Source organism: Trachemys scripta, chromosome 8 (assembly GCF_013100865.1).
Source record: "Trachemys scripta elegans isolate TJP31775 chromosome 8, CAS_Tse_1.0, whole genome shotgun sequence".
Lineage (NCBI taxonomy): Eukaryota > Metazoa > Chordata > Testudines > Emydidae > Trachemys > Trachemys scripta.
This window is the reverse complement of record NC_048305.1, coordinates 77,423,295-77,445,895: the sequence shown is the minus strand read 5'-3', so window position 1 is coordinate 77,445,895 and position 22,601 is coordinate 77,423,295. Positions and strand designations below refer to the sequence as shown.

Sequence of the window (22,601 nt, the reverse complement as noted above, 5' to 3'; positions counted from 1 at the left end):
TTAGTAGACTGTGTTAGCTGGATGTGTTTTCCTTTAAGTTTCCCATAAAGGACTCATTTGTATTTTGAGATGAAGGATTTTGTCAGACTCTTCAGTGCCCTCAGTCACGGCAAGAGATGGGTGGAAGGAGAAACCACAGCATCATACAGTCCTGAAGGCTGCAGTTACAGCACCTGAACAAAACAAATCAAGTTTAATCACTTGTTAGATTAAAAAAGTATTGTAGCCAATTTACACATTACCCCAAATTCAAGTCAAATGACTAACTGAAATGTTCAGTAATTCTGGTTTGGGTTTACCATAGAAATGTCTGCAAAGTCAAAGCTCACTATTCAGCTCTTCCCTGTTCCTGTTTTTTGCCCAGAAAAGTGGGATTCTGGGGATTGTAGTCCAGAGGGAAGAATGGGAGTTGGAGGAATGATAGCTAGGCCTGCCGGGAAGGGAAGCTTTATAAAGACTAGTCCTTTTCTTCATTGTGAGAAAGATCAGGGGAAAGAGCAGGACTTGTGGTTCTTTCTGCTGAGAGGACCAGGACAGAGTAAAGTAGATGAGGGAATAGGCTGGGTTTCTTTACTGAGGAGGGAGACTGGGTAAAAGCAAGAGCTCTGAAACTCTCCAAGGAGAAAAGGGTTTACTAGGAAGCTTGTAAAAAGGGCCAGGAGGGAAACTTAGGAGGCTGATAAGAGGTTACCCAGAGGAGGACCACAATGTAGGAGATAGCCGTGGGAGAACCATAACCTATACCACTCTGAGGAGCTGCCTGCTGATTGCGTCATTTTTGCCCTGCATCAAGAAGGGTGAACCCGTCACAAGGGATGAAACTTTGAACAGACCCTGGAGACAGGGCTGTGGCTCAGGGAATGAGGGACTGGGTGGAAGGCTGCTTTGGTCAGAATTTTAATTTCTTTTGGACCTTTCTTACCCTGGAAAGGGCGAAGTTCTTATTTTGCTGGAGAACAAAGAAAACTCTGAGGCAGCAGCCAATAAGGTAAGCAAGTGCTATGTGGCTCAAGGGTGATTTTCTTTTCCTTCAAAGGTCACATTTTAAGTAAACAGCAAACCCTGCTTTAATCAAAGTCCACCAATCCAAGGAAGATGTTTCTCTTTAAGAAAAAAAATCCATATTTACAACTCTAGAATCATGCAATCAGAAATGTAGGGCTGGACGGGACCTTCAGAGATCTAGTCCAGTGCCCCATGCTGAGGCAGGACCAACTATACCTAAGCCATCCCTGACAAGTGTTTGTCCAGGTGTTCTTAAAATCCTCCACTGATGGGGATTTCACAACCTCCCTTGCTAACCTATTCCAGGATGTACTAGGAAAAACTTATGAGCAATAAGAATAGGTATCAAACTGAACTCTCCCTTGCTGCAGATTAAGCCCGTTACTTTTTGTTCTACCTTCAGTGGTATGATGAGGTGTCTACCCTACACAAGGTCTGAATAGGTAGAAAGACCAATTAACTCCACCACAGGCTGCACCTGGAGGAAAGTCAGGGCCTATAAACTCTAACTGATGATGAAGCACAGCTGGGCAGGGGCAGGGTGAGCTGGTATAAAACCAGGAAATGGAGAGCAAGAAGGGGCTTGCAGGAAGAAACACTGCAGTCACGACCAAAGAAAAGAGTTGAGGAGGAGTCCTAGTGGTAAGTAAGCCCTGGAATCCTGCGTGGGAGTACAGACTCTGGCAAGAACCCAAGAAAGGGTGATGTAGCCACAGGGAAGGGAGGAGGTTCCAGATGACCAAGGAAGGAAGGTAAGAAAGAGCCCAGGGAAATAGTGACAGGGTCTGGGATTGCTTAGACCTTAGTTGCTGGACTTAGGGTTCCAGGGCTCGTTCACTTACCAGCCACTTGGGAAGTGGCACAGATTGTTCAGTGAGACTTTGTTACCACAGAAGGGGTAAACTGTAGAGACCTGGCTGGAGGGCTAAGTCAGGAGGAGTGTGTACTCTTGAGTCCAGAGAGAGACCACAGGGTGAGCAACTGAAGGCGAGGGCATCAGACCAGTCAAGAGCTAATCTCTGGATGGCTACATACCGCACTCCTGTTCATACACACCAGAATAATTAGCCTTTTTTGCAACAGCATCACATTGTTGAGTCGTATGCAATTTGTGACCTGTACCACCCCAAGATCCTTTTCTGCAGTACTACTGCCTAGACAGTTATTTTGTAGTTATGTATTTGAGTTTTCATTCCAAAGTGTTGTACTTTGTGCTTGTTTTTATTGAATTTCATCTGGTTGATTTCAGACAGATTCTCCAATTTGTAAATGCATCATGCATCCGACGAAGTGGGTATTCACCCACGAAAGCTCATGCTCCAATACTTCTGTTAGTCTATAAGGTGCCACAGGACTCTTTGCTGCTTTTACAGATCCAGACTAACATGGCTACCCCTCTGATACTTGACAATTTGTAAAGGACACTTTGAATATTAATCCTATCCTCCAGAGTGCTTGCAACCGCTCCTAGCATGGTGTCCTCTGGAGATTTTATAGGCGTACTCTCCATTCCATTGTGGAAGTCATTAATGAAAATATTGAATAATACCAGACCCAGGACAGAACCCTGTTGGACCTCCCTGGTTGTTAGCAAACCATTGATAGCTACTCTGAGTACAGTTTTTCAACCAATTGTGCATCCACCTTATAGTTATTTCATCTAGACCATATTTACCTAGTTCATTATGAGAATGTCATGTGGGACTGTATTAAAAGTATTACTAAAATCAAGATATATCACTGCTTCTTCTTCCTTTCTATACACTGTCAAAAGTTGTTTGGCATGATCTGTTCTTAACAAATCCATGTTGGCTATTACTTATCACTTTATTATCCTCTCAGTGCTTCAATCATTTGTTCCAGTATTTTTCTAGGTATCAAAGTCAGGCTGACTGGTCTATAATTTCCCAGGTCCTCTTTTGAAAGAGAGATGCTATGTTTGCCTTCCCAGTCCTCTGGGACTTCACTCATCCACCATGAGTTCTCAAAGATAATTACTAATGGTTCGAAGATTGATTTGCCTAGTTCCTTACATACCTTAAGAGGAATTTAATCAGGCCCTGCTGACTTGAATATATCTAACTTTTCTAAATAATCTTTGACCTGTTCTTTCCCTGTTCTGGCTTGCATTTCTTTCCCCTTGTTGTTAATAATTAATTGTGTTGAGTATCAGGTCACTATTAACCTTTTTAGTGAAGAATGAAGCAAACTAGACATTAGACACCTCAGATGTCCACCTTGATTGCATTGGCCTCGTTAGCACTACAAAAGTAATTTCCCCTCTCTTGATATTCACCCCTTCTTTGTCAACTGTTGAGAATAGGCCTCTTCCACCTTAATTGAATTGGCCTTGTTAGCACTGACCCCACACTTGATAAGGCAACTCCCATCTTTTCATGTGCTGTGTGTGTGTGTGTGTGTGTGTGTGTGTATATATATATACTGCTTACTGTATTTTTCACTCTGATGCATCTGATGAAGTGGGTTTTTGCTGACTAACACAGACTAACACAGCTACCACTCTGAAATCAGACTTCTTGGTGTTGTCTGTTATTAGCTCTACTTCCCTGCAAAGCAGTGGACTTACACTTTCCTTTATCCTTCTCTTGCTCCTTAAATATTTATAGAACCTGTTCTTATTACCTTGTAATGTCCCTTGCTATGTGTAATTCATTTTGTGCCTTCACCTTTCTGGTTTTATACCTAGACATTTGCGCTTTTCTTTTGTTTTCCTCCTTAGCAATTTGTCCATGTTTCCACTTTTTGTAGGATTCCTTTTTTGATTTTCAGGTAATTAAATAGCTTCTGATTGTTTGTTTTCCCACATTCTCCTTTTTTGACTAACTAATCTAGTCATTTATGGCACACTTCCCAGACATTTGTGGGCACTTACTATATTAGTAGATTAATTATACATCCATAGAATACATCAGTCACACAAGGAGACTCATAAATTCTCACAGCTCTGACACCAACCTACTTCTGTCACTCAGATTCCTTCTTCCCTTTCTTACTGTCATTGGGATGCTTGGAGTGTTCTTCTTAATAAACTATGTAAAATAGCCAAAACACCTCTGATACGGACTATGAAGATTGTCATAGACAATATCCCATGGAGACAAAGGACCCAAGAAGATCAGCTTTACAGGAATTTGAGGAAAATGATGCCTGACAAATGAGGAATCAAGGAAAATGGGGGTATCAAAAATCTACACACTTCAGATTCACTCGTACTCCTGTTATAGTTTTTGCAAAATGCCCATTGGCTTCTGTGGGGGAAAATGAGCTTTAATTAACATGCTGGTAAAATGCTGGATGTCAGCAGAGTCTTGTCAAAGCTGTGCTTTCCACTAGTATTCCTGCTAGTCCATCATTAGAGCACTTAGGAAAAATTTTCTGCAAAATTCTTCAGGTAGAGTCCGACAAGGCTTAGCAGTTCAGGGGAGATTGCCCTTAGCCCATTAATCCAATGAGGCAATAAAAGGTACATGATAAATCTATTTAGCCCATAGCAATGGAATTTATCACGACTATTAGCTCCACATATATGTATATATTCAATCCAGGAATTAATATTGTCTATCCTATGCCTTGCACCTGGATAACTTAAATAGTGTGGTGGGGATGGGGAGGGGGTAAATGGTTGCTGACTGAAGCTGCTCAGAGATTTCCAATAAATAAGAGCTGGGAGGTGAATTAATGCAAAGGCCTGATCCTTCACCACTGAAGTCAGTGGGAGTTCTTCTCAGGGGCAGCTCCAGGCACCAGCGCAGCAAGTGCGTACCTGGGGCAGCAAGCCGCGGGGGGTGGCAGTCAGGGGGCTTTCGGCGGCGTGCCTGTGGGAGGCCCGCCAGTCCCGCGGTTTCAGTGGCTATTCGGTGGCAGGTACGGCGAAGCCGCGGGACCGGCAGATCACCCGCAGAAACGCCATCGAATCCGCGTGACTGCGGACCGACCGCAGGCGTGCCGCCGAAGGCCGCCTGACTGCCGTGCTTGGAGTGGCAAAAAACATAGAGCCGTCCCTGGTTCTGCTATTGACTTCAGTGGAAGCAGGCTCAGACCACAAGCGAGGCGGTCAAAGGAATACGATAAATGCAGTGTGTGACATGAATATAAGTTCAATACATGTGGTGTGTGAGATACAGATTTACCCTATAAAAACATATCTATATAGACCTAAAGTTTGAGAGAGAGATCCAAGACACAGATTTTGGGCTCTTCAAAAATTCAGAGGTATTTTGGTTCAGGAGTTTTGGTTCAGCCCTTCATAAAAATATAGGTTATTTGCAAACCTCAAGCCTGGATTTTGGGCTGTGTCTAAACGGAACAAAACTCACACCACCCTTTTTTCAACCAGTAATAACTTGGATTAAAATTATTTTTCTTATTTAAGATCAGCATAGTGAAAACCTAGCTTTAAATCAACTTTCCTGCAAAGTTTATATAAAGGGGTTGGAGATAGTATTAAACTCCATCCATTTGGACCTTAATTCTATACATTTCTTGTTTAGAGGAAGCTACGCCTGCAGGATCTGCCAAATTAATTTATGACCATGTTATTCTTATCCTTTCCCTGCCTTAATATTATTGTATTAGAAATCATTCAGCTGTTAGAGATCCATTTTAATGAGGGTTTAGATACAGTTCTTGAAAGGAATTTAGACAGAATGCAAACATATGGTCCTAAAGTTTTCCCCTAATGCAACTATTTTTTCTCTAGAACATGTAAAACTTTTAACGGTCTCCAAGCGTGTGTTTATAGTCACTTCAGACCTCCACACAATTCCAACATTTTGTTATGGTCTCTTAAACCCAAGTGTCATCATACGAGAATGGAGTCCAATAGAGTTTATGTGAGACTTTGAACTGATCCTGCTCTAATGCCAAATCTTAGCAAGTTTTATAGCTCTTAGCAGATTTAGAGTCAGTCTTAGACTCTTTATTATGCATTGGATGCTTAGATTGGTTTCCAAGTTAGTGAGTCTTATTCCATGTTTTTTTTTTTTTTAAATAACATGGTGTCACTGGGTTCTTTGTTTTCAAGTCTTTAAAGTACAGTAACGCCCCACTTAAAGTCATCCCGGTTAATGTTGTTATGTTGCTGATCAATTAGGGAATATGCTCGTTTAAAGTTGTGCAGTGCTCCTTTATAATGTTGTTTGGCAGCTGCCTGCTTTGTCCACTGCTTGCAGGAAGAGCGGCCCGTTGGAGCTAGCTGGTGGGGGCTTGGAACTAGGGTGAACCAATAGCCCCCCGTCAGCTCCCTGCTCCCCTAAGTTCCCTGTGTGGCAGCTGTCCAGCAGGCTATCAATTGCTGGCAGTTCAGAGGGGGCTAATGTCAGGGTGTCCCCCTCCCCCCTGCTCCTACCCCCTGCTTACCCCATCTCCATAGAGAAGGGGGACGGGGAACACGACAGGGCTCAGGGCAGAGGGAGATTGCTGGCAGCAGCTGCTGTCTCAACTTGCTGATCTACTTAAAAAGGCAATGTACTTAGAGTGGGGTCAATGTACTTAAAGGAGCAATGTGCATCTCTCTCTCTCTCTCTCACACACACAGGTTGTGTCTCTGTCTCTGTCTGCCATGCTGTCTCCCCTCCCTCCATTTGTGCTGCCTTGTAGAGTGTGAGGCTACATTAACAACAATGTGTTAACCCTTGAAGGCTCAGCCAAATACTGGTTCATCATTTAGCAGTAAGGCATTCCCTGGGAAATATTCCACCCTCTGACTTCACCACCTCAATGAAGCTTCACCATCATCATTGCTGTGTACAGTATTAAATTGTTTGTTTAAAACTTATACTGTGTGTATATATATATATTGTGACAGACCCAGACCAGTGGGGTACAGGAGTCTGGTAGAGGGCAAATATACTGGTCACTGGATGAGTAGTTTTCTGTTCCCTGAGTGACCAGAGCAGGGGCTGCACTAGAGTAATCAGGAACCTGCTAGAACCAGTTAAGGCAGGCAGGCTAATTAGGACACCTGGAGCCAATTAAGAAGAAGCTGCTAGAATCAATTAAGGCAGGCTAATCAGGGCACGTGGGTTTTAAAAGGAGCTCACTTCAGTTTGTGGTGTGAGTGTGAGGAACTGGGAGCAAGAGGCGCAAGGAGCTGAGAGTGAGAGGGTGTACTGCTGGAGGACTGAGGAGCACAAGCGTTATCAGACACCAGGAGGAAGGTCCTGTGGTGAGAATAAGGAAGGTGTTTGGAGGAGGCCATGGGGAAGTAGCCCAGGGAGTTGTAGCTGTCTTGCAGCTGTTACAGGAGGCACTATAGACAGCTGCAGTCCACAGGGCCCTGGGCTGGAACCTGGAGTAGAGGGCGGGCCCGGGTTCCCCCCAAACCTCCCAATTGACCTGGACTGTGGGTTCTCCCAGAGGGGAAGGTCTCTGGGCTGTTCCCCAACCCACATGGTGAATCTCTGAGGCAAGAAAATCTGCCAATAAGCGCAGGACCCACCAAGATGGAGGAGGAACTTTGTCACAATATATAATATAGTTTTTTGTCTGGTGAAAAAAATTTCCTGATAACCTAACCCCCCCATTTACATTAATTCTTATGGGGAAATTGGATTCTCTTAACATCGTTTTGCTTAAAGTTGCATTTTTCAGGAACATAACTACAACATTAAACGAGGAATTACTGTACCATTTGCCATGAGTGTATAAGAAAATGCACTAGGTCCTAGATTTATGATGCCTCATATAGAATTATGTGAATTTTCTCCCATTTCAATCCACATGGTGAAGTTTGTTTGTTCTGGAAAAACTTCAAAGCATTTACATATAAACATTTTGTTTTTCCTTTTTTGGTTGTGGAAGAGAGAGGTGATATCCGTGGTGTGGGCACGTTTCACAGTGTCATACAACAGGCAGTAGATGTTATGGAAGCAAGAAGAAAGCCATTAGCTATGACATGTGAAGCAACATCTAATGAGGGTAAGGCACAGGATCTGAGCAACATACACCTCTACCCCAATATTACGCTGTCCTTGGGAGCCAAAAAATCTTACCGCGTTATAGGTGAAACCGTGTTATATCGAACTTGCTTTGATCTGCCGGAGTGCACAGCCCTGCGCCCCCCCCTTCCCCGGAGCACTGCTTTACCGCGTTATATCCAAATTCGTGTTATATCGGGTCATGTTATATCGGGGTAGAGGTGTAGCTGAAAACGGAAGCTGAAAAGCCTGGCCTCTCAGAAGGCTAGTTTATTACAACACTTACTTGGCCGGACATAGGAAGAAAGATGACCGAGGTCCCTGCTTAGATTGTGACTCTGGCTGGTGTGAAGAGAACAGGGATTAACTAGTTATTCTTCCTGTTACGAGCAAATCGGTGGGGAATGGGAGGAGCCCTGGCTCTGCCCTCTCTACTCACTGGCCAGAGTAGCTGGCTAGACATACAGTGGGCAGTAAAGTGGTCCACTGGTAGAGGTGAAATAACTTATTCCTCTCCCAGCCCAAGCAGGAAACATGGGTGAATTGGTGACTGTCACAAATTGTTCTTTGGTCCACTCCAGCAATAGTGCACTCTGCTCCCTTAGGCTGTATATTTTGAATCTAGCCTATATTGACATACAATATGGAAGTCATTTTTCCCAGTGGCTGTAGCACAGGCCTGGGAGCTGGAAGTTCTGAATGCTATACTTGGCTCTGCAACTTATTTGCTGCCCCACCTTGGGCAACTCACTTAGCCTCTCCAGGCCTTCAGTTCCCCATCTGTGATATGGGGATAATTATCTACCTCTGAAGGCGGTTGTAAAGATGAATTCATGAATTGCAAAGTGCTTTGAGCACCTCAGATGAAGTGATCTTTAAAAGTATTTTATATTTACTGTTATAAATATCAGTAGATTTTTGGACCCTACCCCACAAACTTTTGTATATGTTTAAAATCATAGTCAACAACATTTTAAAACAGTATCCATTGCACGTAGTCATGTCTCGCAAATCATCCCATGGAACCAGTTGGTAGCTGGTACCTTGGTGAGCTGTAAATAACTGAAAATAAAGCTCTTTCTTTTCGGCTGGTTACAGATCCTGGCTCTTAAAAGGTTGGATCTGGGCAGATGGGAATATAGATCTCGCTCTGATCTAAGGATTAACTGTGTGTTCTGGCCCTGCTGGTCTCCTTCCTCCTTGCCATGAACATTACTGCTGTTACACTTTCACCTTTAATCACACTCCTGTCTTTGCTTACAATGCAGTTGGTTGCTTATTGTCTTATCCTATTTCTCCTCCTCCTCTGCCCTTTTTAAAAAGGTGGTTATTTTCCTAAAGCTCCCTCCCATCACGATTTCACATGCTTCTGCATGGCCCTTAATAAACCTAGAAATATTGCCTGTATCCAAAAGCTCGGAGACCAGCATTCAAGAGGGTCACAGAAACCAGAGCAGTTCACTGAAGTGAGTCCGGTAGAGCTACACAGCCAAGTGAAATGATTGAAAGGCAGCCTAAGGCAATAGGAAGAGCTTTCTCTTTCCTCTCTCTGGACCCTCCCTTCCCCCTTCTAGTGTCTGTGAAATGCAATATGTTAAAGTAACAAAGGCATCTAACTAAATTCTGACTAATATACATTAATGGCGCTGCTTCATTTATCTACCATAGCCTTTGCCTCTTTGGTGCTCAGCACCAGCCCAGCCTGGGGCGATCCTTGGCACTGCCGCAGGGCAGAGATGAGGGGAGTGTGCTACGTAGTAGGAGAAACATGTTCTGCTGCTACTCTGAGTTGTTCTTCCCCTTTTACAGCTGAAATTTTAGGAGTTCTTTCAGGAGACTCTTACTTCCTGCTTCGTTCCTCCTTCAAAACACCCTCTTCCCCTCTATTTACTCTGAGGGCTTTTTAAATTTTTCTACTTGTGTCTAAAAGTCTCTCCCTCTCCTGTTCCCTGTCATAGAGATTAAACACCACGTTATGCTCATAATAAAAAAGGAAAAATGCAGACTTACAGGAAAAACTGGGCTATTTTTAAACTTCCTCTCTCTCACTTCATATCTGGTGGGGATTTTCAGCATCCAGCACCTTTTGCTGTCTGCCTGCTGAGATAGAGCTCCAATAAGTGTCAAAGCCTGCGGGGTCCCATGCTCTCCACCCCCAGGGAAGCTCTCACAAGACTCCTTTCAGTTATAAAGTTGGGACCTAAGTGGGTAAGAGAAAAGCTTTTATTTTCTTGACTAATTAAGGTACTTTCCTGATGGGAAAGAGAGGCATTGCTGTTGTTAAAAGCAAAAATCGTACTGTGGTTAGCCAAGAAAAATAAATAAGAGCAGCTTCTATAAGTACTAACTCAAGTATATCACACAAGTCGGATGTACCTACAGCCCAGATCCTCGGAAGTATTTAAATTCATTGAATTCAATGGGAGTTAGGCACCTAAATACCTTTGATCTAAACCCAAAAGATTATCCAATAAAAGCAATAAACTAATATGAAATCACCGTATATGTGTGCACACGTGTGTGTGCGTGTACACAAAACTCCCTGGACCTACCCACTGATCATTTTCAAACATAGCAGTTGTCAAATACAGCTGGGGAATAACAGCATTTGACTGTTTTCAGAGTGGTAGCCATGTTAGTCTGTATCAGCAAAAAGAACAAGGAGTACTTGTGGCCAGGGCCAGCTCTGGCTTTTTTGCTGCCCAAGGCAAAAAAGCCTCCCGCCGCCCCCCTACCCCGAGCGCAGCAGGGGAGGGCGCCAAGCCCAGCCGCGGGCCGCTCTCCCCAACCGGCCGGAGCGCCGGGGGGAGGGCGGCGAGCCCGCCGTGGCTCCGCTGGCGGCCGGAGCCCCGGGAGGAGGGCGGCGAGCCCGGCCGGGGCTCCACTCTCCCCGGCAGTCAGAGCGCCGGGGGGGGAGGGCGGCGAGCCCGGCCGGGGCTCCGCTCTCCCCAGCGGCCAGAGCGCCGGGGGGAGGGCTGCGAGCCCACTGCGGCTCCGCTTTCCCCGGTAGCCGGAGCACCGCGCCGCCCCTCTCCAGGTGCCGCCCCAAACACAAGCTTGGTGGGCTGGTGCCTGGAGCCGGCCCTGCTTGTGGCACCTTAGAGACTAACAAATTTATTTGGGCATAAACTTTTGTGGTCTGGAACCCACTTCATCAGATGCATGGAGTGGAAAATATAGGAGCAGATATAAATACATGAAAGGATGGGGGTTGCCTTAGTGTGAGGTCAGTCTAATGAGATAAGTCAATTAACAGCAGGGTACCAAGGGAGGAAAAATAACTTTTGAAGTGGTAAGAGAGTGGTCCATTACAGACAGTTGACAAGAAGGTGTGAGTAACAGTAGGGAGAAATTAGTATTGGGGAAATTAGGTTTAGGTTTTATAATGACCCAACCACTCCCAGTCTTTATTCAAGCCTAATCTGATGGTGTCCAGTTTGCAAATTAATTCCAGTTCTGCAGCTTCATGTTGGAGTCTGTTTTTGAAGTTTTTTTGTTGAAGAATTGCCACTTTTAGGTCTGTTATTGAGTGACCAGCGAGATTGAAGTGTTCTCCTACTGGTTTTTGAATGTTATGATTCCTGATGTCAGATTTGTGTCCATTTATTCTTTTGCATAGAGACTGTCCAGTTTAGCCAATGTACATGGCAGAGGGGCATTGCTGGCACATGATGGCATATACCACATTGGTAGATGTGCAGGTGAACGAGCCCTTGATGGTGTGGCTGATGTGGTTATGTTCTATAATGGTGTCCCTTGAATAGATATGTGGATAGAGTTGGCACCGGGGGTTTGTTGCAGGGTTTGGTTCCTGGGTTAGTGTTTTTGTTGTGTGGTGTGTGGTTGCTGGTGAGTATTTGCTTCAGGTTTGGGGGCTGTCTGTAAGCGAGGACTGGCCTGTCTCCCAAGGTCTGTGAGAGTGATGGATCGTCCTTCAGGATAGGTTGTAGATCCTTGATGATGCGCTGGAGAGGTTTTAGTTGGGGGCTGTAGGTGACGGCGAGTGCCGTTCTATTACTTTCTTTGTTTGGCCTGTCTTGTAGCAGGTGACTTCTGGGTACCCTTTTGGCTCTGTCAATCTGTTTCTTCACTTCACCAGGTGGGTACTGTAGTTTTAAGAATGCTTGATAGAGATCCTGTAGGTGTTTGTCTCTGTCTGAGGGATCGGAGCAAATGCCGTTGAATACATAGCCTTTCCCTTCTCTTTTTTTTTTTTTTTTAATATTTTTGGTAGGACAATAATGGATAATTCAGCTAATGTCTCACATTTCTGCTGCTTCATTTTCCTCTCTTGCATTTGGAATGTCTGTTAATGAACAATTGCTTCCTTTTGCCTCCAGCAGAACTGAGCAATAACTTGAGGGGAAAGGAGACAAAACTAATCTTTCTTCTCTTTCTAAGCTGGAAAGAAAGAATTTTTGCCCCATGGGTAGGAGCAGGAGGGGGGAAATGCTGCCACTTCTGGGAGCCACGTGGAGTGGGGCAAGCTCCTGACTCTGCTCCACGGCTGGAGCGGGGCAAGCCCCAGAGCCCGGTGAGAGTTCGAGGGCTGGATTAAAATGTCTGGAGGGCCGAATGCGGCCCTCCGGCCATAATTTGCCCACTCCTGCTGTAGTGTAGTGCCTGGGCCCCTATCTATAGACCAAGATCCCATTGTGCTATAAACACAGACCAAAAAGACACTCCCTGCTCCAAGGGGCTTACAATCTTGGTATAAGACAAGAGACAACAGCTGCATACAGACAGATGGGGAAGTATCATCTTCATGACTTTAGTATCTGAGTCCTTTCCAGTAGGGCATTAATTGATGTGACTAGCATCTGTCAAGTCTGATTCATTCTGTCCCGATAGAGCAGAGCAGGGTACTGTTTTGTTTTGATGGGGGCTTTTTGGATTTAGTTTTTAATAGCACCACATACATATAAGGTATGTGTTTATTTTTGAAAGCCAGATCCAAGAGGAGTGCCTTGCACTTGGAACTAAAGGTGAGTGAGTTCCATGGTCTTGAACCAGCCCCTGCAGGAAGCACGGTCTACTGCACAGATATGCTTTACCTTTATGCTGGACAGCTCCATTGTCCCCGAGAAGCAAAGCTGTAATTGGCAGTCCTCACCCTCAGATCTTCTAGATAGCCTGGGTCCAGGCCACTGAGCACCTTGAAGATAAGGAATGAGACCTTGAATTTTACTCCCTTCTATGGAAAGCCAGTGTACAGTGCAGAGGACAGGTTTAGGATTACTTTGTGATAATCCATATAGTTGAGGAGATGTGCTGCAGCATTCTGCGCTAGTTGGAGTTTCCCAAGTGCTGATGGCTTCATGCCCATGTATATGGCAGTGATGTTGCACCGATGGGAGGTGACAAAGGTGTGTATAATTGAGGGTCAGCATTTTTCTCTAGCATGGGAAGGAGTCTTCTAGCCAGCAAGAGATGGTAGGTGGTGTTAGTCATGGCCAGACCTTCAGTTACCATGGACTTTTCTGCTGCTTTTGCTGGGCTGGTGGTTTGTGCATTACTCAGCACTTTTGAAGAGTAAATGAGTTCGCTCTTGATGCCTTGTCTGGAGCTGCTGCTTCCACACCATAACGGACAAGCCCAGGGAAGATGTTAGTGTCAACAGGGTGGCATATTTTAAAAACCTAGAAGTAAATGGCCTATGAGCAGTTTCCAGGATCTGTCTTTGCTCCTGACCTTTTAACAATACACTGTATTGGCTTTGCAGCAGCAGCGAGAGTGATCTGCTCTATGTCAGCTTTTATCTGCCTTTTTTTTTTTTTTAGCCATACTCATTACATATGCTCAGTAATTCAATTCAGATTTGAAAGGAAATATATGAGAAATTAATTGGCAAGACAGCAGCAGCAATACGCTTTGCTGTGAAAACTCCAAAGGAAAAGAACTGAAGACTCAGTAAGCTGATGGAGTCATTGGCAAAGCTTGCAAATTACCTCAGCATATGTGCATCTCTGGAACAAGAGAGAGGGACCCATAGAAATTATATGAAAAGATTTAACTGCAACGAGACAGTCTTCCTGACCCCATCTTGTTATTCACAGGTCCAAAGTTGTGCTAGGTACCTTACAGAACATATAGCAAGACACCATCCCTGCCAAGAAGATCTTACAATTTTCAGTATGTCTAATATTTGCTCTTCATGGTTAGGGATCTCTTGCTGTTTTGCTAGACCAATGCTCCCTGGACTATCACTTTGCATTTGGAGACCAGTAAAGTGCTCAGCGAAAATCAACTTTCAGTATCACATGGCCCCTACTGCAGAAATATGCAAGACAGAAAGGACAGACAAGTGGGGTGTGAAGAGTGACTTAAAAAACTGGGTCACATTTTTCATCCAAAATTTTTTTTAATTGAAAAATTCAGATTCACGTCAACTGAAACATTGCATGAATTTGTAAAATTTGCTGAATTGTTTTAGTCAAAAAACAAAACAAAAAAACCCTCACAAATTTAAAAAAAATCAGAACTTTTCATTTTGACATTTTTGAAAGGAACATTTTGATTTTTTTTTATTCAAAATTTTGTTTAGAATTTTACCTCCACTTTGTTTTTTAAAAAGGTTAAAAACTCAAACTAAACAAAACATTTTATGGCAGATTGAACAAAATGTTTTGTTTGCCCCCCTCCCCACCCCAACTATTTGTTTTCAGCAAGAACAATTCATTTTGAATCAACCCAAAATTAAATCTTTTGGTTTTTGGTTCATCCCGTGAGTTTTTGCACAGTTCTATGATTTACATTTTGCTAAGTGGACAGCAGCTTGCACTGGCTTTGAAGTGCAATGTGCTCTAAGGAGCTGATCCAAAGCCTGTTGAAAGGAGTGAGAGTCTTTCCATTGACCTCAGTGGGCTTTACATCAGGCCCTAGAGGCTAAAATTCTATCCTGTCGTGTGAGGCTATGATCAGCACTAGATGCTGGCAGCAGATCTGTACTACTACTTTTTTGGAGTAACAGTGAAGAGCACATTGCTTTCCCAGCTCCCTAAGCTATCCTGACCTGCCCTGGCAGGGTGTCTCATAGGCCTTCTGCCCATTCACTATTTCCCCCATCACATCACATGCTCCTAGAGGCATGAGTTTGCCCTACATATTATTATTAATTGGCCCAAGCATAAGATGTTATCTCTGAGTAGCCAGGCCTGGTAGACTTGAAGTAGAAGCATCTTTAAATTAGTTTGTCAGCACTGAAAGGAAGTGAAAAGAAGTCTCAAGTAACTGTTATATTGTTCTTTGGTAACTACTGGTACATGAGATTCATGTTAGGCCAGGGGCAGCAGCATGGTCCCTTATCTGCTTCACAGGGGAGTTCTGTGCTGTCACCTGGGTGTGGTCTTCCCATGCCAGCTGAGTGGCTGATGTATAGGTTACGTGACCCAAGTGGCTGATGTATAGCACACCGCTGGCTCACTCAGCTCTGCCCCCATGAGGTAGTCAGCTTCATGTAATTATACATTTAGAGCTGCCTAAGTACATGTGTAGGCAGTTCTAAATGGATACTGTTTGCCTGGTTAAATACATATTTTGGTTCACATATGAAGGTTGAACACACAGTAATGTATAGCCATTTTAGACTTGATTCTGATGGACAGGGAGGGACTGGTTGTGAATCTGAAGGTGGAAGTCAATTTGAGTAAAAGTGACATGTAATGATAGATTTCATAATTCTAAGACAAAAGGAGTGAGAGCAGCAGAATAAAGACAATGGACTTAAAAAAAAAGCAGACAGTAACAAACTCAGAGAAGTGGTAGGTAAAGTCCTATGGGAAGAAAATCTAAGGAAAGAGAGTACAGGAGAGCTGGCAATATTAAAGGCACAACTGCAAATGTTCCCAGTCTGAAGGAAAGGTAAGAAGAATAACAAGAGGCCAATAGGGCTCACAAGTAGGTCTTTAATGACATGAAAATCAAAAAGAAATCCTACAAAAAGTGGAAACATGGATGAATTGCAAAAGAATAGCACAAGAATGTAGGGACAAAATCAGAAAGGCTAAGATACAAAATGAGTTACACTTAACAAGGGACACAGAAGGCAATAAAAAGAGGTTCTTTAAATATATTAGGAGCAAGAGAAAGATGAAGAAAAATATAGGCCCTCTACTTAGCAGGGAAGTAGAGCTAATAACTGGTGACATCAAGAAAGCTGAGCTATTCAATATCTGTTTGGCTAAAAAAGGTTACTTTTTTACAATACTTTTACAATACAATACAGATACTTAATACAATTAATATTAACAAGGGCAAAGGACCTCGAGCCACAATAGGGAAAGAACAGCTTAACGAATATTTAGATAACTTAGATTATTCAAGTCAGCAGGGCCCAATAAAATCCCTCTTAGGGTATGTAAGGAACTCAATGAAGCAATCTTGGAACCATTAGCAATTACCTTTAAGAAATCATGGAACACATGTGAGTTTCCAGAGGACTGGGGAAGGGCAAACAAATACCTATCTTTAAAAAGGGAAACAAAGAGGACCTGGGAAATTATAGCCCAGTCATTCTGACTTTTATATCTGGAAAATACTGGAACAAATAATTAAATTATCAATCTGTAAGCACCTAGAGGATAATAGGTAGAGCCCTGCAAATCTGCGGTTATCCACTTTATATCCGCGAACTATGTTTGCGGGTCACGGATCGGATGCGGGTACAAATTTTGTATCCGTGCAGGGATCTAATAATAGGGTTATAAGTAATAGCCAGCATGGATTTGTCAAGAACAAATCATGCCAAACCAACATAATTTCCTTCTTTGATGGGTTATTTGCCTAGTGGATAGAAGGGAAGCAGTAGATATGAGGTTTTTTTATATAAATATATGAGAGAGAGATTTTAGTAAGACGCTTGACAGAGTCCCACCTGGTATTCTTATAAACAAACTAGGGAAATGTGGTTTAGATGACATTATATAAAGTGGATTCACAACTGATTGGAAGATTGTACTCAAAGGCCTGGTCCCCACTAAGCCCCCACTTCGGACTAAGGTACGCAAATTCAGCTACGTTATTAACGTAGCTGAATTCGAAGTACCTTAGTCCGAACTTACCGCGGGTCCAGACGTGGCAGGAAGGCTCCCCCATCGATGCTGCGTACTCCTCTCGGCGAGCTGGAGTACCGGCGTCGACAGCGAGCACTTCCGGGATCGATCCCAGAACATTGATTGCCTGCCGCCGGACCCTCCGGTAAGTGAAGACTTACCCAAAGAGTAGTTATCAATGGCTTGCTGTCAAACTGGGATGGCATATCTAGTGGAGTCCTGCAGGGGTCAGTCTAGGTCTGGCACTGTTCAATATTTTCATTAATGGCTTGGATAATGGAGTGGAGAGAGTGCTTATTAGATTTGCAGAGGATGCCAAGCTAGGAACGGTTGCAAACACTTTGGAGGACTGGATTAGAATTCAAAACAACCTTGACAAATTGGAGAATTGGTCTGAAATCAACAAGATGAAATTCAATAAAGACAAGTGCAACGTACTTCGCTTAGGAAAGAAAAATCAGATGCACAACTACAAAATGGGGAATAACTGGCTAGGTGGCACTGCTGCTGAAAAGGATCTGGGGGTTATAGTGGATCACAAATTGAATATGAGTTAACAATGTGATGCAGTTGTGAAAAAGACTAATGTCATTCTGGGGTGTATTAGCTGTAGTATCATATGTAAGTCTGTCTACACTACTGTGGTAAGTTGACCTATGCTACACAACTCCCGCTAAGTGAATAATGTAGCTGGAGTCGACATACCTTAGGTCGAGTTACCATGGGGTCTACCCCACAGGAGGTTGACGGCAGGAACTCTCCCATCGACTTACCTTACTCTTCTTGTCAGTGGGTAGAGTACAGGGGTCGACTAGAGCATGATCTGCTGTCTATTTGGTGGGTCTTCACTAGACCTGCTAAATCAACCACTGGTGGATCGATCTCAGAGCGTCAATCCCGGCTGTAGTGTAGACATAGCCTTAGACACCGGAGGTAATTGTCCCACTCTACTTGGCACTGATGAGGTCTCAGCTGGCGTATTGTGTCTAGATCTGGGCGCCACTCTTTAGGAAAGATGTGGACAAATTGGAAAGAGTCCAGAGGAGAGCAACAAAAATGATAAAAGGTTTAGAAAACCTGATCTATGAGGAAAGGTTAAAAAAATTGGGCATGATTATATATGAGAAAAGGAGACTGATGGGAGACCTGATAATGGTCTTTAAATATGTTAAGGGCTGTTACAAAGAGGACTGTGATCAATTGTTCTCCATGTCCACTGAAGATATGACAAGAAGGAATGGGCTTAATTTGCTGCAAGGGAGATTTAGGTTAGATATTAAGAAAAACTTTCTAACTATCTGGATAGTTAAGCTCTGGAATAGGCTTGTGGAATTCCCATCACTGGAGGTTTTTGAGACCAGAGTGGACAAACACCTGCCAGGATTGGCCTAGGTTGATTTGATCCTGCCTTAGCACAGGGGGAAGAACCTGATGACTTCTTGACTATACCAACTCTATTGGGATTGTGATAATTTATTGAGAGACATGTCAGTAAGCACCTCATTAATTATTTATTCCCATTTACCATTGGCACATGAATCTCCTTAGAGTACTATGTTATTCAAGAGTCACATCTTGTCCAAGTGAGAGATTTCTGGACTAAATGTTTAGTGCATTTTTGCAGCATGGTTACAACTCCACAGACACAGAGTGTTCTGTACTGGTTAGTTCTAGCAACACCTGATTTCCACAGTTGTACAGCCATGGAATGGCTCCTTAGGCAGTGTATGTACTTTCCCTGTCCCATGTGTCAAGATGTGAGACACCATGTCAAGGCCCTACCAGAAAAGGGAAATGCCACAGAAGATCAGGCGGTTTTCTCCTGTTGCACAAGGCTGTGGTTTCTCCCTAGAAGTGGTTACAAAGCCTGCACAAAATGGAGTCAGCACTTTAACCCTGGGACACTTTGATTTTTTCCCCCAGTCCTATTTAGGCCTGCACTAGGGATGTAAAAGGTTAAACGGGCAGGCCAGACACCAGCCCTGGCAGATCCCCAGACCTGCAGCCCAGGCGGGACCCTAGCCCCGGCCGGGCCAGTGGGACCCTAACCAGTTAAACGATACAATTTTAATAGTTTAACCAATTAACTTTTTTTAACCAATATTTACATCCCTAGCCTGCACTTATCCAAAATGTAACAAATTATTTCATCAAGCTAATTAAATATGGTTACGCTGCAACTTGGAGCCAAACAAAACAAAGTGATAATAATTGCTTTCCAAGGGAGCCTGAAGTGAAAGGTATATAGAGAAAAGATTCTTCAAATAATGTTGCTAAGAGCTTGTCTACATGGAGATGCTATTGCAAAATAAACTAGGGTGTGAATTTAAAGCGCAGTAGCTATTCCACACTAACTCCCCGTTGGATGTTCTTATTTCGCACTGAATGTGCTTTTTAACAGTTTATCTTAATTCACCACTACACTAAGGCACTCCTACTTTAGAATATGAATGTCCATATAATAGCTATTGCAGGCTATTTCCCTGTGTAGACAAGCCCTGAGAAGAAGTGAAGCCTCTTTAAACCACTGCAATAGCTATTATAAGGACCACTTGTTGAAATATCAGTTTTACCATGTGAAATCACTTAGTTCCTGATTCCAGGATTCCTGTGGCTGATGTACAGGGGCCATAAAGCCAGCAGATTGCCCCATAGGGAAATATTCCCAATGTAAGCGGGATTCCCCCTGCAGCGTCGGGCTGGCATAACAGCCTTATGGTGCCTCTCATCTCCCAGTGTAGGGGCATGACAAATCCATGGCTTAGGGCGGGATGTGACTGGAGCACAGTCACTTTTAACTCTTCTAAATTGGCTGTGGCATGGAGCTATAAATCACAGCAGCCCCTAGGGATAATCTAATTTATGCTGGGGACCGGAACAATCCAGCAACTGTGAGGACACAAAAATGTCATAAAACTACACTGCTCATACACATACACACTCCTGAGCTGCGCTGAGCTCAGCATCAGGGCCAATATGATGGGATTATTGTCAGATTTGGAATGGCAACACTGAAAGATGTGCTATGGACTGGTGGGACTGAAAAGAGGAGGCTGCATCTATGGGGGGATTACATTCTATGACAGTGGTCCCCAACTTTTGAGGGTTGTGACCCCTCTTAGCCCTGTCCACATACACTCTTCCCTTCCACCCGCGAGCCAGGGCCAGGCCGCGGCTTGGGTTGGGAGGGATGTGGATGGGGAAACAGGGCTGAGGATGGCGCTGCAGCTGGGGGTGGGTCTGGGGCAGGAAGAAAGTCTGGGGGTGGGGCCGCAACCGGGCTGCAGTGGTGGCCAGCAGTTGGACCCCTGGCCGGGTGTGCAGCCGCACTGAGGCTAGGGACAGGACCAGGTGTGGGGCTGGGGCTAGGTGGTGCTCCCTCCCTGCCCTCTGTGGGGGCTGATCCAGGCCCGCTGTGCCCCCCTGAATGTTCCTCCATGCCCCCCTAGAGGGGCATGCCCACAGTTTGGGGACCTTTCTATGGATATGCCTACACTGCAATCATGGAGTATGACTACAGCTTGAGTAGACATATTTGAGCTAGCTCAGGTACTGGTAGGAGTAAAGCTGCAGCAGCACATGTGAGTGTAGAATTCTGAGCATGCTGTTGTGTTACAATGACTTTGCATAGATGTAAATTACTGTCTGAGGTCAAGGTAGAAGCAGACCCCAATATCCATAAAGAGATGGTGAGGGAACACCTTGTAAGATCAGTAGGGCCAGAGGAGATGAACCCAAGAGTCTCTAAAGAACTGAGAGAAAAAACTGAAGAATAGCTCACAGTCTTGCTGAATATAACTTGGAAATAGCCAAGGGAAAAGGAATGTGCATGTATATATGAAAGCATTTAGGAGAACATCCTGCTGAGGGATAAATATCATGGATCCATAACATATAGATCCTGTCAATGACTTCTACGTACATGTGAGCTTGGTAGATGTGCTTCAGATTGTTTTCGATAAAGCTTTTATATGTTGCCACATTAAAAATGGAAGTTGGCAAAATAAATATCCTGTGAGTAAAAAAAATAGCTGACAGGTTGTGAATAATTATTAATGATGTAACCTCCAACTGGGTGGAGCTGTCTCATGGTCTCCTACAGGGACTGGGCTTCAATTCTTCAATAGATACATTGCAGGAGGTTGGACTAAGTGATCAGAATGGTCCCTTCAGTCCTTAAAAATCAATGACTATTAGTAATCTGGAGGACCCCCTAAAATGCACACCAGCTGCATTCAGAGGATGTGGCTAGACACAATCTTTCCCTCTGTAAATGAGCTGATAACTTCCCAAGACAGCTGCAACAGCCCTGCTTCCATTTCCCCACATCTCAGGGCTTTCCTCAATAAAACTACCAAGCAGCTCTTCTCTGGTTCATCAATGCCCCTCTTTGGGGCTGGTTTTATTCATATAACCAAATCGTTCCCAAAATAATGTTCTCAAATCTCCATTAAGTCCATCCACCCCAACTTTCCTGCTGTGGGTCTCCCAGGCCTTCCTCTTCCTGGAATGTTTTCCTTCAAGACTCAGCATTCTCTGCTGGAGCCTACTTGCTCCCAGTAACCATTCTCTGCCTTGGCAAGCCTCTGTTGAAGTCTCTCAATCCAGCTTGACCCTGGTTGTCTCTGGGTACATCTAGACTGCAATGAAAAATCCCTACCACCAAGTCTCAGAGCCTGAGTCAGAGCTCACAGGCAATACAAATGCACTGCAGACATTCCAGCTCAGGCTGGAACCTGGGCTCTGAGACCCTCCTATTTCATGGGGTCTTGGAGCACAAGCTCTAGCCTGAACTAAAACATCTACACTGTGATTTTATTGCCCTACAGCCCCATTCAACTAACCTGGGCAGACTAGCAGTCTTTTATTGCTATACCCTTTCTCTCCCTACACATCCCCCTCAGTCTATAGCTTCCTGTAGCTCTTTGTAGGGGAATCAGTTCCTTTGTACCCAGTTGGTTCTATTAAGTAAACCCCACACCCCATTCCAGGAGTGATGGGCAGAGATAATTGGATGGGACTGGTGGGTTCAGGCCTCTGGCCCTGAAAGGGCAGGCCATCCTATTACATATCCCTCCCTTTAGTTAAACTGGTGCAAACCCCTGTGGGGGACATACATATCAGTTTAAAACTAGTTTTATCACTTTAGCTTGACCATGTACATTCACAGGTTTAAATTGATTTAAGAGTATCCACGTTGCTCTGACTTAACTAAACTGGTTCAATATTATGCTTTCTGTTAAACTAGTGCAACTTTGTGTGTATAGGAGGACCTCAGAAAATACCACTCTGGGATTGATGGTAAACTCCAGAGAAGACTGCTCAGAGCTACAGAATGACTCACCAATTATCTAGAAGTGGGTGGATATAAACGAGGTGAGACTTTGTATAAACAAACATGACATCATAAACTTCGGGAGAATTAACCAGCAGGAATACCAAGGGCAGGCTTTCAATATTATTCAAACTAGTACCACATTACTGCTGAGGTCTGTCACAGAGTCCCTGGGCAATGCTCTGGAACTGCTCCCTACAAAGCCAGTCAAGACTCTGGTGAAGTCTCCTCTCTGTTAGCAGACTGTCTTCAGGGCAAAAAGCTCACATGGCT

The 22,601-nt window shown here is 44.1% G+C and overlaps 1 long non-coding RNA gene across 1 annotated transcript in view; it reads right to left on the bottom strand.

Annotated features, from left to right (window-relative positions):
* The window catches only part of LOC117881765, a 50,621-nt gene continuing 28,020 nt past the window's right edge, over positions 1-22,601 (bottom strand). The window contains exon 3 of the long non-coding RNA XR_004646859.1: positions 1-173. This is a non-coding gene — a long non-coding RNA (uncharacterized LOC117881765). The remainder of the gene's footprint in view (positions 174-22,601) is intronic.